Consider the following 8,409-nt stretch of genomic DNA (forward strand, 5'->3'; position numbering starts at 1 on the left):
TATTGAAATTTTTGGTGAAATAAGTTATTTAATGTTTTATAAAATGAGTACATGAACACAATAATTGTTTTTTGGAAATTATGCAGAAAGTGTGCACTTCCCCTAGGATTCTATTCTTGCTATCATCCTGATAACAGAGAAAACAATACTAGATTTAGGAGGAACCTCAGGTCTTTGTTACTACAACTGGGGACAGGGATGTTCTGTGTTTCCATCAAGAGGTACCCAATAATTCATTCTTCAGAGCAAAATCATTGCTACCATCTGATTTGATCCACATCTATTTGAGAACTTGTTGAGAAAATTTTGTTTCTCTATCACTTCACTTGGTATCCTATGCCCTGCTCTCAGCACTGAATCTAGAAATATTCTCTTCAAATTGAGGTGTGGTCAAGTAAACATCCTGCTCATAATTCAAAATAATTATTTTACTGAAACAAAAGACAAAATTAGCATAGTTTATCGTCTGTGATTTTCCACTGTCCCTTTTCTCAACGAGCTGATTTTGCTATAGCCTCTGTGCACACATCACTCCGCAGCTGCACTGCTTCCTTCCAGGTTTTCAGTGTCCCATGGGCTAACTGGATTCAGCATTAGCACTTGGTCCTCTAGATTTTCCTCATGCCTCCTTGTCATCTGCTCAAATGCCACCTTTTCAGTGAGGTCTATTTCTTGGACTTCCAATAATACATTTTTATTTCTCACCATCCCTCTTCATTGCCTTTTTGTAACTGTTTTCATTGTCTTCCTAACATAATAAAGATATTTATTATGTATTTTATATTGCACCTTGCTAAAATGTAGGTTTTGTTAGCATCAACATAACTCTTTTTCTTATTCATTATGTATTTATTCCCTAAGGGAGAGCTACAGATGTTTCCGGCATATACTTCATTATTGTTTTATGTGGACTAAAATATTATACAGAAAGTTTTAAAATGTGTTTCAAAATTATACTTTCATTTCCTTTATTGAAAGTTAACTAGTACACTGAAATAAATATCATTCCAAAGAGAGGCAATTGAATGTGGAGAAATGTCATAAGGTAGTTAAAGACAAAAATAGCTTATGTCAGAAGAAATGGAGGAAAGCAGGAACAACAGAAAAATTTGAGAAATTTGGAGTTATGAAGCACTTAAAACTCTCAGGGTGGAAGGGATAATGCTTCATGTACAGTTGCTAAATTCTGTTTGGAGATTCAGAAGAAATGCTGCTTCACTCAAGGCTGGAATTGCTAAAAGAGTGTAGTGTTTCTGGGCTGCTAGACTCCAGAACCATCCAAATGCTGCTACTCCTCCTGAAGTTAACTTCAGCAACTGTCATCAATTACATTCATGCTCAAGCTGTAATTAGAAGGATATGCTCTTTTGTCCACCTTCTTATGTCCTATTAACAGAACAGAATAATTGTTATCCAGGAAGGAAACTTTGAAGTGTAATTTGCACACTTTTTGGTGGAGAAATTTCAGTGCAGGGTACAGAGATGGTCAATCACAACTACTTCTAGCAATTAGAAACAATTTTCTCTTCTGGCACCTGCAGCATCAATGAGCTATAGAGAATTCTATACAATAGCTAATTTATTTTCTCCTATTTATTTTAAATTTTAATAGAAGATTAGAAATGAATATCATTTAAAAGTATGGATGCTATCGTTGTGATGTAAAAATTTGGCCAAATGATCGTTTCACTGTTATCAACAAGGAATTTCAAGTTTTTATTAAATTAGTTGCAAAGTGTGGGAGCTGTTAAACTCTCCATTACTATTTTTTATGCTGTATTGTCTTCCATGAACATTAGATAACCTGTCCAGGCCCTCAGTTTTCATGATTTCAAAAGAAATTTTTAAATTATTTTCAGTAGTCAAGATATGATAGACATTGTGAAATGATAGGAAACAGCTCAAGGGTAAAGGGCAACTGGGATGTGGGAAAAGAGAAGGGAAAGAAGGAGAAATTTTGTATGTATGTATATACAGGATAGTTAACATAGTTCTACTGTCTTCTACTTCTTTGCTGAAAGAAACGGCCAATGAGTCCTTGATTGATCAATATTGCATGTCTCTTTTCATGAGAAACCACTTTGAAGATATCAATATGTAATACAATAAACATTGTTAATTTCCTACCACTTTGTTTGTAACTCTGTATTGTCTGTACTGTTCTTTTGCTGTTTTGTAAATGGTTGTCTATCTGTTAATGTTTTCCTCCTTTTATTTGTAAAAGAAAAAATAGATATGAAAACAATCTAAATTGGGCATGGTGGTGTACGTTGGCAGTCTCGAATTTCTGAAAGGTGGGGCAGGAGGACGAGAGTTCAAGGCAAGCCTGGTAGATCCTGACTCAAAAAGAAACTAACAAACAATTACAGCATAAGTGCCTAACAGTGTATAAAGAAATAAAGATAATATGATATATGTATAAGATATAAATACATATTAATAAATGCATACATAATGTGATAGTATATATATTATATATGCAATAGAATATTTGTCTACTTTAGAAAGGAAGAAAATTATAGCATAGATGACAAAATGGGTGAACCTGGACAACATTATGCTGCGCGAAATAAACTAGTTAAGAAAAAAAATTACTGAATATTTTCACCAAAAAATTTTACATTGGTAAGAGAGTAAAATGGTAGTTGTCATAAACTGTGAAGAGGGGAAATAGGAAGTTGGTGTCCAATGAGTATGAAGTTTCAATTACATAAGATAGATAAATTCTAGAAATTTACTCTGTAACATAGTGACCATGCAAAGAGTTTTGTATTTGGTCCTTAAATTGCTTTTTGAAAGCAGACATCTCATATTTTTTAAATCCCAGAACCTACATGCACAAAATAATAAACAACAACAAAAAAAGGGAATAGAAAGGTCACAAATGTGTTTTGGATGTGTTTATTTTCTTGTTTGTTATAAAACTTTCTTAGGTATGTGGATATCAAAACTCATCAAATTATATTCAGGTACTATAGCTTTTTTGATTTACAAAATGATATAGCACCTTCTCCTTCACAAACTACAGGTTTTACATTTTCTACCTTGATATTTGTACTGAAATTTTTCTATTCCTGAGATGTGGAAAAAGGAAAACTTCTTTTCTTAATAAACAAAATATACACGTGGAAACACTAACATGCCAAACAGGCATGCCAGAAAACAAATTTATGCATGTTGAATATTTATAAACTTTATGCAGCTTTCTTGTCAATTATCTAATTCTCCCAGTACAAAGGCGACCCTTGTCATGTAATTGAAAGAAATATAAAGTCAAAAGTGATTAATTAAATCTCATGAAGAAAACTATCACCTGAAAGAAAAATATTAATAGTGACAATAGTTAAACAGAGTCGCTTGTGAAATAATCAAAATCTAGAGCTAACCCAAATACCCTTGTATCAGCAAATGCTACAAAAATAAGCTCTATTTTTAACTGGACTAAAAGTACATCATCTAGCAAATTGAATATTGTATAGGCATTTGTTATCATAACCATTGCCGTTCTACCTTTGGAATAGAGTTAATAATCCCACATTACCTCCATGTACATTAATTAGTATATATTAGGACATGCAATTCTAATTTAGTAGGTAATTTATCTGATCCCATTTGAAATCAGCCTCAGCATGTGTATGCATTAAGAGACCAAGGGAGAAAATAATAAATGAAAACAAATTAAAAATAATTTAAGACAAGGACATCTTAGTAGAAAAACGAGAGAGAGAGAAAGAAAAGAAAAGAAAGAAAATGTTCTGTGTATTCTAAGAAACTATGCAACAGCTTTTGTCAAAGTCATCAGAAGCCCTGACTTGATCCATTGTTTGTGTGTTTCCCTATGACTAAACATTTTTCTGCACCAGATACTCATCAGAATTTAAGTCAGCCCAAATTCATCTGATGATGTAACAACTAAATTTAACCACATCACTATTCACCAAAAAACCGGGTTCCCCTCTGTATATCTTCCGCACCCCATGCCCTATTGTTCTAGCCACACTTACCTGGTTTTATAGTCAGTTCTCCTCTTTCTAGAATCTTGGTGACCTTATATGTTTGTTGAAGCATTCTATATTCTAAACTATTTTTTAAATTTTCTTATTACTTATATATTAATTCACCTCATAACTTCATCTCCCTGCATACTAGAGCACAGTCATTATCACATGTGCTGAATTGCTACTATACTAACCTTCTGCAAAAATGCTTATAAGGGCTGTGGCTTTGAAACTTTTCATCTATTTCTTCTCTCCATTTTCTATAAATTTTCAAACATTCTTCTTTACTTAGGGAACAATTGACTGTTTTATTTTTATTTCTTTATTCTGAATTATTTCCAATCTCCTGATTATACTGATTTGCTAGGTCAATAATCCAACTATTTATACAACTGTTAAAGAATATGTGACTTTCAGTAAAAAAAAATAACAAAATCAAACAAAATGGAAACAAAGACAAAACAGAAAAATTAAGAAATTAAAGATTTTAACAGCAGGGCCTCGATATATATTTATATTTTTTTCTAATTCACTTGTTTGATATTTGGTAAACAATACTAAATTTGAATTTACAGACCCATCCTCTTTTTCATATGCATCGAGATATATTTTTCTAGACTAATTAATCATCTTAAGATAATGTAATTTAATTCACTTTATATTTCAAAATTTTTGTATACTTCATGGATTTACCAGTAGCTTTAATAAATTAGCTTACTCAATATTACATTGAAATGTCCTAATATTTTACTGTCATCTCCTACACTTTTGATTCTTTTAATGAAATTCTATCAAATATCTACATTTTATATAAAAGTTCTTAGACCTATTTATTTTGGCTGAAATATCTGTCCTACCTTTCTCAACTATTTAGCTTTGATTGCCTATTCTGAGCTATTCTAATTCTACCTATTTTTGCAAATTTTCTCTACTTTGTTGCCCCCTTACAATTTTATCCCTACACTGCATTCACAACTACATTTTTGAATGCATCTGAGAAAATAAGAAAATGTACTAAATGATAATGCTTACAATTTCATGTCTTTTAAGGTTACTACTACTTTTTTAATGTTACTGTTACATGTTTGTAGAACACGATTACATCTGTCGTGAGGAGTTGGTACACGTACATTATGCATCTTAATTCTTTTTATGTCCTCCTTCCCTCTCTTTGCTCCCCTCTCCCTCCATGTCTTAGCTCCTTTCCCATCTACAAAAGACCTTCCTGTTTCCTATCATCTATCTTTCATGTTGCTCTTTAATTAATTCATATTTTGGATTTCTCCTATAAGAGAAATCATGCCATGTTTAATCTTGTGTGTCTGATTTTTTCAGTTAATATTATGGCCTATAAGGCATCCATTTTTCTAGAAATGAAACAAATCTCTCCTTTATGTGAGGGTAGTACTCCACTGCATGTAAATACCACATTTTCTTTATCAGTTCATCTGCTAATGAAGATATAGCCACTTCAAACATTTAGCTATCACACAGTACACTGCTGTAAACATGGGTATCCATATATCACTATAGAGTAATTACTGGATTTATAAACTAAAGGCAGCATTTGAGTTGTGAATTTTAACGGAATTCATATAAGACTCATTTTGTGTTCACGAGAAGCCACTTTGAAGATATCAATATGTAATACAACCACCATTGTTAATTCCCTACCACTTTGTTTGTAACTCTGTGTTGTCTGTATTGTGCTTGTGATATGTTGTAAAATGTTGTATGTCTGTTAATGTTTCCCTCCTTTTATCTTTAAAATAAAAAAAAAAAGACTCATTTTGTTGGGCTTATGAGTGAATGCAAATTATAAATGTTCTCCTGGAACAGAATTCACTTATGTCAGGAATTTAATGTAATATATCTTCACTGAATGATCCAAAGAAATTATCTTTCAAATTTCTACCATCCTATTCTTGCTCTTCATATTGACATTAGCTTTTCATCACTGAAACAAAATATCCAACACTCACTACATAAGAGAGCAGTTCAGTTTGTCTCATGGTTTCAGGAAATTCAATCCACAATCACCTACTGGCAGGGATATAACTGTAGAAGCTCATTGTGGAACAAAATGGTTTAATTCAGGGTGTCCAAGAAGCTGAAAAGGAAAACAGATCCCAAGAGGAAAGGACCAGAGACTAGATACAGAACCCAAAATCACATCTCCTTGACCCACCATACATCCTGAGAAGGGTACATTACTAATCCCCTAGGCACCTGTAAAGCTTGTCAGTTTTAGCCCTGGAATCTCTTAGGCTCCTCCTTGAGTCCCCATTCTAGCCATCAGCTGGGAGACAGTTATAGACCTTGTTATAGACATTATCATTCACTGAATTCAAAGTTTATATTTTCAGGTCATATTTAACAAATGAATTATAAAATATTTGGAAAAAAACTGTTTTTGAAACTGAATTATTAACATTGGTAAATTACCAGATATTCATTTCACTTAATGTACAATGGATAGGATTGTGGGAGACTTATAACAAAACATGTTCCCTGAGAAACAAAGCCCCTTGCCTCCATCTTTACCTGCCCTTTACTTAACCCTATTTACTTAACTACACAGAGCTGGGTATACTGAAGCAGACTTTCCTCTAATTGGCCAAAAGTATGTGATCCAGTCTGGTCGAGGTACCAATGTACCTCATTGCAGCACAAGGTCTATAACTGTCTCCCAGCTGATGGCTAGAATGGGGGCTCAAGGAGGAGCCTAAGAGATTCCAGGGCTAAGACATTGGATAACATTTCAGTTAAGGCCATGGGATTCAGAAAGAATTATACCTTCTGGCAGTAAAGGTGCCAACCTTCCAAACATGAAGGTTTCTGTTTCAAACTAATTGGCGAGCTTCTGTACCTGGTGCAAGAGAACTTTGTTTCTCCTTTGCAAGCCATGCCTGTGAAGGTTTTGTTCACATGCACTCTATAACTATGCCCACTTGCCTCCCTGACTGGTACTAATAAAAGCCATGGCCACTTTGCCTCTTAGCCCTTTGTTCCCCCTGAAAGCAATAGGTCATCCAGAGCCCCTTCAGTTGCAGATCTCTCTGTCTTTTTCATCTATGTGCTATATGTCCATCAGAGACTGATCCTCTGTACAGGTTTAGGTATATGTTCAAGCTAGTGGTTTCTGTGTGGTGTTTGTTTTTATTTTTGTTTTTTGTTTTTTATTTTTTTCTGGTACTGGGAATCGAACTCATGACCTCATGCTTGCCAGGCAGGCGCTGTGCTGCTGAGCTAAATCCCCAGCCCCTCAAGCTAGTGGTTTCTAAAGGAAGCATTTGTACTCCTCTCCTTGATTTCATTTGTTTCCAGGAATTAATCAAGTATTCTTTCATTCTTGAAACATAACTTTGTTATTAATATTTGATTGGGATAGTTTTGAAGCAATTCCAGTCAAAATAATAATAACATATCTGACAGAAATGGAGAAAGCAACCCTAAAATTCATGTAGAAGCAAAAGAGACCTAGAATAGCAAAAGCAATTCTGGACAATAAGGGAAAGGCAGAGGGCATCACAATCCTGGACTTCAAGTTATACTGCAGAGATCAAAAGAGCATGATATTGACAAAAATACAAAATCTCATAAAGAACCTCTTACTGCATCATTGGAATACACTAGAAGATACAAAAACAACTCCAGACACACTCACCTATATTATTGGTGACAAAGGGGCAAAGCTCCTTGAGTGGGGGAATCATAAGCTCTTTAACAAATGCTGCTGGGAAAACTGGATATCCACATGCTGAAGTTGAACCTAGACCAGTGGCAGCAAACCTGTGGCGCTGGTGCCACCTCTAGCATGCAGAGCCTTCTCTGATGGCAAGTGAGCCAAGTCTCTTCAGTATTTCAGAATTGGTTAATGGTTAATTTTTATAAATTAAAACATCAATAATCACAGCGTTCACATTCGGCAATAAACGAGTGGGTTTGCAGTTGCAGTTTGGCCACTTGGTCTCCAAAGGTTCGCTATCACTCATCTAGACCTATAGCTCTCATAATGCATTAAGCCAAAATCAAAATGGATCAAAAACCTAAACATTAGAACAGAAACACTTAATCTGCTGGAAGACAAAATAGATAAAACTCTTAAAGGTACAGGTGTAGGAGAAAACCTTCTGAACAAAACCTGACTTGCACAAGAAATAATTCCAAGAACAATAAATGGGATCGGAATAAATTCAAAAGTGGCACAACAAAGTAAACCACTAAGAGACAACCTACAGAATGGGAAAAAACTCTGACAGCTACTCCTCAGAAAAAGGCCTCATACTTAGAATAAATAAAGAACTCAAAAAAGCTAGACTCCCAAATTTAGACATCCAATTAAATAATAGGCATCTGAAATGAATAGACACATCTCAGATAGGGAAATACAAAAGGCCAAAAATGCACA

The sequence above is a fragment of the Chinchilla lanigera genome, unplaced genomic scaffold, assembly GCF_000276665.1.
Source record: "Chinchilla lanigera isolate Chin_1 unplaced genomic scaffold, ChiLan1.0 scaffold00006, whole genome shotgun sequence".
NCBI lineage: Eukaryota > Metazoa > Chordata > Mammalia > Rodentia > Chinchillidae > Chinchilla > Chinchilla lanigera.